The following is a 10,789-nucleotide window of genomic DNA, read 5'->3' as shown; positions in this document are numbered from 1 at the left end:
AAAACCTTTAAAGAAGAACTAGTACCTCTACTACTAAACCTCTTCCAAAATACAGAAAAAGAAGGAATATTACCCAACACACTCTATGAAGGAAACATCAACTTGATCCCCAAACCAGGGAAAGCCCCAACAAGAAAAGAAAATTATAGACCAATGTCACTAATGAATATTGATGCTAAAATATTCAATAAGATCCTAACAAACAGAATCCAACAACACATCAAAAAACTTATACCCACAACCAAGTGGAATTTATCCCAGGGTCTCAAGGCTGGTTCAATATACATAAATCTATAAATGTAATTCAGCACGTAAACAAACTAAAAAATAAGGACCATATGATTCTTTCAATTGATGCAGAAAAAGCTTTTGATAATATCTAGCATCCCTGCATGATCTTAAGTGTTCTTAAGAACACTTAAGAAAATTGGTATAGAAGGGACGTTTCTTAAACTAATAGAGTCCATCTACAGCAAACCCACAGCCAATATCATATTGAACGGAGTTAAATTGAAATCATTTCCACTTAGATCAGGAACCAGGCAAGATTGCCCATTGTCTCCATTGCTCTTTAACATTGTAATGGAAGTTTTAGCCATTGCAATTAGGGAAGAAAAGGCAATCGTATGCTTATAGGGTCAGAAGAGATCAAACTTTCACTCTTCGCAGATGATATGATTGTATATATGCAACTAGGGATTCTACACTAGGGATTCTACTACAAAACTTTTAGAAGTGACCAAGGAATACAGCAATGTCTCAGGCTACAAAATCAACACCCATAAATCTGTAGCCTTTATATACACCAACAATAACCAAGCTGAAAAAACAGTCAAGGACTCTATTCCTTTCACAGTAGTGCCAAAGAAGATGAAATATTTGGGAGTATACTACCTAAGGATGTGAAAGATCTCTACAAAGAGAACTATGAAATTTTAAGAAAAGAATTGGCTGAAGATGTTAACAAATGGAAAAACATACCATGCTCATTGCTGGGAAGAATCAATGTCGTTAAAATTTCTATACTACCCAAAGCAATATATAATTTTAATGTAATTCCTATTAAAGCTCCTTTGTCATATTTTAAAGATGTTGAAAAAATAGTACTTCATTTTATATGGAATCAGAAAAAAACTCAAATAGCCAAAACATTACTCACCAATAAACACAATGCTGGAGGAATCCCACTACCAGACCTGAGACTGTACTATAAATCAATAGTGATCAACACAGCATGGTACTGGCACAAAAACAGAGAAGTAGATGTCTGGAACAGAATAGAGAACCAAGAGATGGATCGAGCTACTTACCATTATTTCATCTTTGACAAGCCAATTAAAAACATTCAGTGGGGAAAAGATTCCCTATTTAACAAATGGTGCTGGGTAAACTGGCTGGCAATCTGTAGAAAATTGAAACTGGACCCACACCTTTCACCATTAACTAAGATAGACTATCACTGGATAAAAGATTTAAACTTAAGACATGAAACTATAAAAATACTTGAAGAAAGTGCAGGGAAATCTCTTGAAGGAATCAGCCTGGGTGAATATTTTATGGGGAGGACTCCCCAGGTAATTGAAACAGTATCAAAAATACACTACTGGGACCTGATCAAACTAAAAAGCTTCTGCATAGCCAAGAACATAGTGAGTAAAGCAAGCAGACAGCCCTCAGAATGGGAGAAAATATTTGCAGATTATACCTCTGATAAAGGTTTAATAACAAGAATCCACAAAGAACTCAAACGTATTAGCAAGAAAAGAACAAGTGACCCCATCTTAGGGTTGGCAAAGGACTTGAAGAGAAACTTCTCTAAAGAAGACAGACGCACGATCTACAAACACATGAAAAAAAAGCTCATCATCCTTATTCATCAGAGAAATACAAATCAAAACTACTTTGAGATATCACCTAACCCCAGTAAGAGTAGCCCACATAACAAAATTCCAAAATCAGAGATTTTGGCATGGATGTGGAGAAAAGTGCACATTTCTACACTGCTGGTGGGAATGCACACTAATACATTCCTTCTGGAAGGATATTTGGAGAATACTTAGAGATCTAAAAATAGACCTGCCATTTGATCTTATAATTCCTTTACTAGGTTTATATCCAGAAGATCAAAAATCACAATATAACAAAGACATCTGTAACAAAATGTTTATTGCAGCCCAATTCATAATTGCTAAGTCATGGAAGAAGCCCAAGTGCCCATGGACCCACGAATGGACTAGCAAATTGTGGTACATGTATACCATGGAATATTATGCAACCTTAAAGAAAGATGGAGACTTTACCTCTTTCATGTTTACTTGGATGGATCTGGAACATATTCTTCTTAGCAAAGTGTCTCAGGAATGGAAGAAAAAGTATCCAAAATACTCAGCTCTACTATGAAGCTAAATTATAGCTTTCACATGAAGGCTATAACCCAACTATAGCACAAGAATATGGGGAAAGGGCCAAGAAAGGGGAAGGGAAGGGGAAAGTTATGGTGGAGGTAGGGTAATGGATGGGACCACACCTATGGTTCATCTTAGAATGGGTATAGGCGAAACTTACTAAATGCAGAATACAAATGCCTACATACAGTAACTACGAAAATGCCATGAAGGCTACGTTGAACGGTCTGATGAGAATATTTCAGATTGTATATGAAACCAGCACATTGTACCCCTTGATTGCACTAATGTACACAGCTATGATTTAACAATAAAAATAAATTAATTAAAAAAAAGAATCTTAAAAAAATTAAATAAAGAGAATAGAATATATAAGAAGTTTATGTTAGGTCAGTATCCAATTCTATGATTTATTAAGAATTTGTTATAGTCACTGAATTCCTGAATCCACAGCTTGCAAGACATTAAAATGCAGCATTAAAGTGACTATGGTTTACCTACCTGTCGAATCTGTTACAGTTGGATAAACATATCATCTATCAAATAATATAGTTTAGTATTTCAAGAGATTTCTGTCAGTAAGGAAAATCAGCCATATCCTTCATTAATGGTGGTATTATTTTATATAATTCATTTGTTCCGAATAAATACTTGACTGCCTTTTTATATTTAGATTTATATGAATGAAAGTAGCAAATTTTTTAACAGAATTCTTGCACATGGTGAATGACAGGAATAAAATGACAGGAATAAAGACAGCTTCAGAGAATCAATCTGCTTTCATTGTTTTAACTATGATATTTTAATATTTTGATTATTAATGAAAAACTAGGTTTATGTATGTATCTTCATTTAGAATGTTTACTGATTTAACATAGTTTGACTTTATTTGTCTCAGAATAGAATAAATAAACACAACCTATTAAGCATTAACAGGATTGCAGAAAGAGATCATTTTTTTCCTAGTTACAAAAGTATATTATTTTAAATCAGAGAGCTAGAATTGGAAAACCACCACCCCATTCTTTAAAAAATTAATTCTCTCTGAAACACAATCCAAATCGCGTCAATAACTGTATCTATGCTTTTTGCACTCATTCTATGTTATTGCTTTGTACCCTGGTGTGTACCAACAAGCTTGTGAAATGTTTGATCTGGCTGTTATTCCTTATGATAATGGGTATTTTCTCAACCACTGATGCATTAATTTTTGTCTTTTGACCTTGCTTTAGTGTCCTCCTGTTGAGTCTGGACAGTCTTTTCCAACATGTACACTAGCTACTCATTTGAAATGAAAAACCAGGCAACAAAAGAGAGGTGATTTAAAATGACAGCTGGGTCCCACAGAAGTAAATTTAAAAATATAATTCTATTTTTGTTCCTGTGTTTAATTTTCTACCAAGAGATGAATCTATGATAGTTATGGGAACATGTAATTTAGCTTGCCTTTTGATAAGGCACTCCAAGCTTCCCAATGCAGATTATGAGGGAAGATGTTCCCTATTAAGTAACTACTACTGATGGGGTTATTAAACATGGATAGAAAGAAACTAGGCTAACAAACACAATAGCATATATTTGAGTTTGGGTTTGTTTTTCTTCTTAAGTTTTCCAACATGTACACTTGCTACTCATTTGAAATGAATAGCAGAAAATCTAGAAAAGAAAACAAAAACAGAATATAACCTAAAGAAACTAAGTAGCCTATAATATATATGGCTATATATTATCCAAACGTAGTGCAAACTAGCTATATTTTCTATGGAGAATCACACAAATGTTGTAGAGATAAAAATAAGATCATTTAAAGCACAAAGCTGCCCTAGCAGAGAAAGGAGACAGAGATGGCAAACTTTTAGAATGGAAGTCATATTTTGATAAGATTTTGATAGGTATTACGAATGTCATAAAAAGTAAGGGAAGCACTCAGCCCTAGAGGAGATTACATTATAATTGGGATATGAGAAATATAAATATAAAATAATTTTTAAAAATTATTATTTAAAACAACATAGGATAAATAATAGAAAAGATATACCTTTTCAAGTTGGGTTCAATGATGTTAATTATTATAAGGACTAAAGTGAAATAAAGTATCTTCCAGATTATCTTTACTAAGAAGGGCTTTCACAGAAAGGGCAAGACTTGAATGGAAATTTTGTATTCAGTACTTAAAATGTAGTATATTAAAGGCAATATAAATATTTTTAATATGAGTTTTCATGGCTTGCCTATTAGTACCCCATTTTATATAATTTTTTTCCAGGCTTCATTTAAGCAAATTGGTTTTTGCCTGTGGGAGTAAAGATTGAATGCACTTTATAATTCTTATCAAACATTTATTTTCATATCCATAAGTGGTGAAGCATATGAAACTGATTGATTCATTCACCCTAATAGGCAACTATGACAATTTAGGAAAACATATTTGCTTAAAAAATTTCCTTGGAGAGAATGTTTTGGTTGATGACACATGTATTTGAAAGTGGAGGCATTGTTCAACACTCTAAGACAAAACAAGCAGGGGAAATACAGACATCCAAAAAGATAAAACTGATTTCAGTATATATTTTAATTTAGATTAGCATCATAACCATCCATGATGCTGTTGTTTCTCATCTTTCCTTCAACTCATTCAAGTGATTGCATTCTTTTTGCATAAATTTTGCATTACATTTAATTTTGTAATCTCAGTAGAGGCAACATGTCTTTTCATTATGCACCTCTCATGACTCCCCCCAGAGTCTCCACAGCGATCAAGTCATATAATCTCATATAATCGTAACAAAAACTAATCAGCCTACACTTGTGAGGAAGAAAGTTAAGTCTGGGAAAGTAAATAGAAGCAGTGAATCGGGAGACAAGTGAGAAGGAAAATAGAGCACTGAGATTACTAAATAATCCGAAGAGGTGAGATCTCAGGGTAGTTTTATTTGCATTTCTCTGATGATTAGAGATGATGAGCATTTTTTCTTTTTTCTTTTTTTTTTTCTTTTTGTAGAGACAGAGTCTCACTTTACCGCCCTCAGTAGAGTGCCATGATGTCATATGGCTCACAGCAACCTCCAGCTCTTGGGCTTAGCAATTCTCTTGTCTCAGCCTCCCCAGCAGCTGGGACTACAGGTGCCCGCCACAACGCCTGGCTATTTTTTGGTTGCAGTTTGGCCGAGAACTGGGTTTGAACCCGCTACCCTCGGTATATGGGGCTGGCGCTGCCACCCGCATTTTTTCGTATGTATGTTCGCCATTGTCTGTCTTCTTTAGAGAAGGTTCTATTCATGTCTCTTGCCAGTGATATATGGAATTGTTGGGTCTTTTTTTGTTGATTAATTTGTTCTCTGTACATCCTAGTTATCAAGCTTCTGTCCAATCCATAATATGCAAATACCTTTCTCCATTCTGAAGGTTGTCTATTTGTTTTGATTGTTTTTTCCTTGGCTCCTAACCCCAGTGAGAATGGCCCACATCACCAAATCTCAAAGCTGCAGATGCTGGTGTGGATGCGGAGAGAAAGGAGCACTTTTACACTGCTGGTCGGACTGCAAACTAATACAAGCTTTTGGAAGGAAGTATGGGAAATCCTAAAAAAACTCAAATTAGACCTCCCATTTGATCCTGCAATCCCATTACTAGGCATCTACCCAGAAGAAAGAATAATCCCTTTTACCATAAGGACATGTGCACTAGACTGCTTATCGCAGCTCAATTTACAATCACCAAAGTGTGGAAACAACCTAAATGCCCACCAACCCAGGAATGAATTAACAAGATGCGGTCTGTGTATATCATGGAATACTATTCAGCCATTAAAAAGATGGAGACTTCACATCTTTTGTATTAACCTGATGGAGGTGGAACACATTCTTCTTAGTAAAGCATCACAATAATGGAGAAGCAAGAATGCAATGTACTTAATTCTACTATGAAGGCAATAGATGATCTAACACAAGGGGTGGGGTAGGGGAAAGAGGGATCAGGAAGAGGAGAGGTGGGAGGGAAATAGGCAGTCACAGAGTATAGCACACCTCTCGGGGGACTTTACCTAACAAATGCAATTAGTGTAACCTAATTCTTTGTAACCTCAATGAATCCCAAACAATAAAAATAAATAAGTAGCATTGTGGCTGGCGCCTGTAGTCCCAGCTGCTCAGGAGGCTGAGACAGGAGAATCGCGAAAGCCCAAGAGCTGGAGGTTGCTGTGAGTCCTGTGACATCATGGCACTCTACCAAGGGTGGTAAAGTGAGACTCTGTCTCTACAATAAATAAATAAATAAATAATCCAAAGAGAGGAGGAATTGGAGGCATTTTCAGAATGAACTTTTGCCAATTTCCGTAATCACATCCTTTACTGTTTTGGTGCAAGGAATCTATTCTGCCTGCTAATTAGAGTGGGAAGAGTAATTTTTTCCTCCCATTCTCTAGTCAAAATTTAAAATGAATGTAATCATCATTCTGTGTTTTCATTTTGCCTTTGGTGATAAATGCATAGGAAGAGAGAAGAATGCAAACTTGTTTGCTTACAGCTATTGTTATCTTTTCTTCCTTTCTAATTCTTCCTTTAAAGAAAGTTTCTTTTATTAAAATAATTAGGCTTACTATAGCTATTTACAAAGTTTACAGGAGTTTTTGAATCATATTAAATCTTGTTAAGGCATTTTAAGGCTTTTATTTTCAAAATAAAATGTGAGAGGGTCACTATTAATAGTTATAATTATTATAACGATTGTAGTAATTATTACCAGTTACAATTATTATAACTATTATAGTCATTATTAATAGTTATAATTAAAGACTTGCTACTTAAATCTTATTGCCATTTTTCTTAACAAATGCTAATCTGTAAGCTTTTTTTTGCATTATGAGAACAAAAATTGATTAATTATAAGCGACTAATGTAAATGTCGATTTTTCCTCAAATGGTTTACTTTTTCATCAAATGAGAAGGACTTGTTTTCATGTTATCCTAAATATTATTTTTATTTCTACTTTTCTTTTTCCTCCTAAATTCAAATAATAAAGCCAAATTAATAATTAACATGGTAGAAAAAATGTATAATACTTGAAGGACAAAATTCATCTGTTTATTCATTAAGAGTAATTGGCTATATAGTATTAAGATCACTGGGCAAAGACTTTTGTAATGTTGCTGTCCAGTTAGCTATTAAGACGGATAGAAGAATTTCTATTCCACAACCCTAGGTTCTATTTATTTCCAACCCATTGGCTAATAAAAGGACGATAAGCATGATGATGAATGGCTTAGGGTACCCCGTTATTTTCACTGGACTGAGATGGCAGCAAAACATTGTAGAGAACTTTTATCTTATGTCTTCAGTCCTATCTTGTGTCCTCTTTTATAGGGTTAGTTTGGAATTAATTGTTACTCATTAAACAAATGAACCCTTTTTAAGTCATTCACCCAATTTTTCCATATTTAAAATAGAAATAACAACCCTTGTAAATGATATTAATAGATAAATGTAGAATATAAAAATCACACAGTTCACATCCTCTTTGAAAAACTATTTCTAAATAAGGAATTCCTACTATTTAAATTAAGATTTCAACAATAAGTTTTCTTTTCAGAGAAAAATAAAGTTAGATTGACCAGTCTGCTGGGAACTTTGAAGATACATATCTTGACAAGTCTTTCAAGATTCTATAATGCTTCAAAGCCTTGAAAAATCTAACACCAGGGCGGCGCCTGTGGCTCAGTCGGTAAGGCGCCGGCCCCATATACCAAGAGTGGCGGGTTCGAACCCGGCCCCGGACAAACCGCAACCAAAAAATAGCCGGGCGTTGTGGCTGGCACCTCCTGAGCAGTCCCAGCTGCTCAGGAGGCTGAGGCAAGAGAATCGCTTAAGCCCAGGAGTTGGAGGTTGCTGTGAGCTGTGTGAGGCCACGGCACTCTACAAAGGGCCATAAAGTGAGACTCTGTCTCTACAAAAAAAAAAAAAATCTAACACCAAAATAGTAAACATGGATGAATAATTTTGTGAATATTTATGTAAAAATTGTAAATGATATAGTAGGTAATATATAGTAGGTAATAAAATACAAAGACACATTAGACTAGAATTGAGAATTTACTCCATAAATAAAATGATAGTTCATTAATAAGAAATGTATTAATGCAATCATATTAGTGGAACTTAAGAAAAACATCATATGATTATTTCTATATGTTCAGTATAGATGTAGGAAAAGCATTATACAAAAAAGCAACATAAATATTAATTTATATAACAACATTCAGTAAAATAGAAATTGCTACATATGTCATTGACATGATTATATACAGACACACATGAAAAACACACCCACACAATTTGAAGAGCTGGAAGCTTATCCAGTAGGAAACATAAGCTTCCATGCCAAATCAACAGCAAAGCATAGATAGCCAGGAACATTTAACAATTTACAGGAAATTTTAGCTAATACAGCTAGCTGATAGAGAATGATTAAAATTGTAAAATAGAAAAGAAAGAGTAAAACAGACACCATTTGCCAAGGGTATAATTGCACCCTTGAAAAATCTAATAGAATTACTTATATCGTTATGTTGCATTTGTCATAAAAGTGGCTGAAAAGAACTAGTAACAGGAAGAAAATGAGGAGTATATTGTATCATGAAAGCCATGTAAGAGAATAATCCAGTTTTTAACATGTAGAAAATATGTTGAGAAGAATTTGCAGTCAACTCAGACAAATTATGAAGTAAAGTTGAGAGAATCAAAGGCAGAGAATTGACTACTGGATTTGTCCAAGTATGTAGTTAATTTTGAAGAGAATTTTGCATTATGGTGGATTGGATACTTCCATAAATCACCTGTTGGTCAGTATCTTATTTTCCGTATTTCGCTACATTGGAAGGTGGAGGCTGGAACCAGTATATTCTGAAATTATATCAGAGGTAGAAAGGGTTGTGGTCAGGAAGATACTGACCATTTTATTTGGTCCCATGTAGTTTTCTCTCTCTGATACATATTGTATTCTTTTTCCAACCTTACAATGTTTGGATTAAAGACTACATGATGTTTCATCAAATCTAAGATACTGTCAATCAAAAAATGTACCATTATTCTATGTACCACTAAGTATGAAAGATAAAGAAAAACAAACAACCCAAACCTTAACCAGAGAAATTATTCTAATACCATTAATTGTAGACCATATAAAAATTACAGAGTTAAGGTGCTGGGGAAAATGGTGCCTTTAAATTGATGAAGTACTGTTAAGTATTCTCCTTAATAAATTGACATATTATTTTTGCACTAAGAAAACTCATAATGAAATTAGGAAAAGAAAGAACAATTCCAGTCCAGTGATTATCCCTTAGAAGCCGAGCAACAAATTAAATGCGTGTCCCTAATATAGAGAAGCATTAAAGAGAAAAATTACTCTGTGAAAAAAAAGCATGAGTATAGACTCTGGTCCTCAGTTTATCTGGATTGTTTTAATGTCTTCTTATAGTTGATGCTTATTATATATTAAAAAATTAATGAATATTGTTATAATGTAATTTGTATTATTTTATTAATCTTGGTATTATATAATTGACAGAAGCATTAGTAGATTTATGAAATGGTGGGCTTATGAACATTTAATGATTTTCTAGGTCATTGGAAGATAAAAAATTTGAGAAAAAGAAGAGAAATAGCTAAAATTTAATTCTAAGAATGATGTTGCTAACAAAACTCGACACAATTGGAAAGATACTTGCATGTGATAAAGAATATTTTCTCTCTCTCTCTTTTTTTTTTTAAGACCAAGTCATTAGTGTTTTAAAGTGATGGTCATTTTATCTTCTTTTTTCTCTTTCTTCCTCCATATGATCATAATTAAATCTATCTGAAAGGCATTACAAGTTTAATTCAAACCAAATGTTGACTTCAGTGGGTCTCAGATAAATAAAGTTCCCTCAGAAGTAATGGATTCTGAGATTTTAGTTGGAAACTACATTTTTTTCTTTTTTGAGACAGAGTCTTACTATGTTGCCCTCAGTTGAGTGCTCTGGCATCACAGCTAAAAGCAACCTCAAATTCCTGGGCTTAAGTGATTCTCTTGCCTCAGCCTCCCAAGTAACTGAGACTACAAGCTCCTGCCACAATGCCTGGCCATTTTTTGTTGTTGTTGCTGTTGTTGTTGCAGTTGTCATAGTTGTTTTAGCTGACCCAGGCCAGGTTCAAACCCACGAGCCTCTGTGTATGTGGCTGGCACCATAACCACTGTGCTACGGACGCTGAGCCAGAAACTACATTTTAATATGTCTCTGAACAGCATTTTAAATGCTAACATTATCTGCATTTAGTCCTTGGTTACTTGGTGTAGTTTTCCCTCAAGTTTTAAGTAACTTCATAACTGGGCCCTCTGGATTTCTGGT

This window comes from Nycticebus coucang, chromosome 9 (assembly GCF_027406575.1).
Source record: "Nycticebus coucang isolate mNycCou1 chromosome 9, mNycCou1.pri, whole genome shotgun sequence".
In the NCBI taxonomy this organism is placed as follows: domain Eukaryota; kingdom Metazoa; phylum Chordata; class Mammalia; order Primates; family Lorisidae; genus Nycticebus; species Nycticebus coucang.
Note: the sequence above shows the minus strand (reverse complement) of the source record.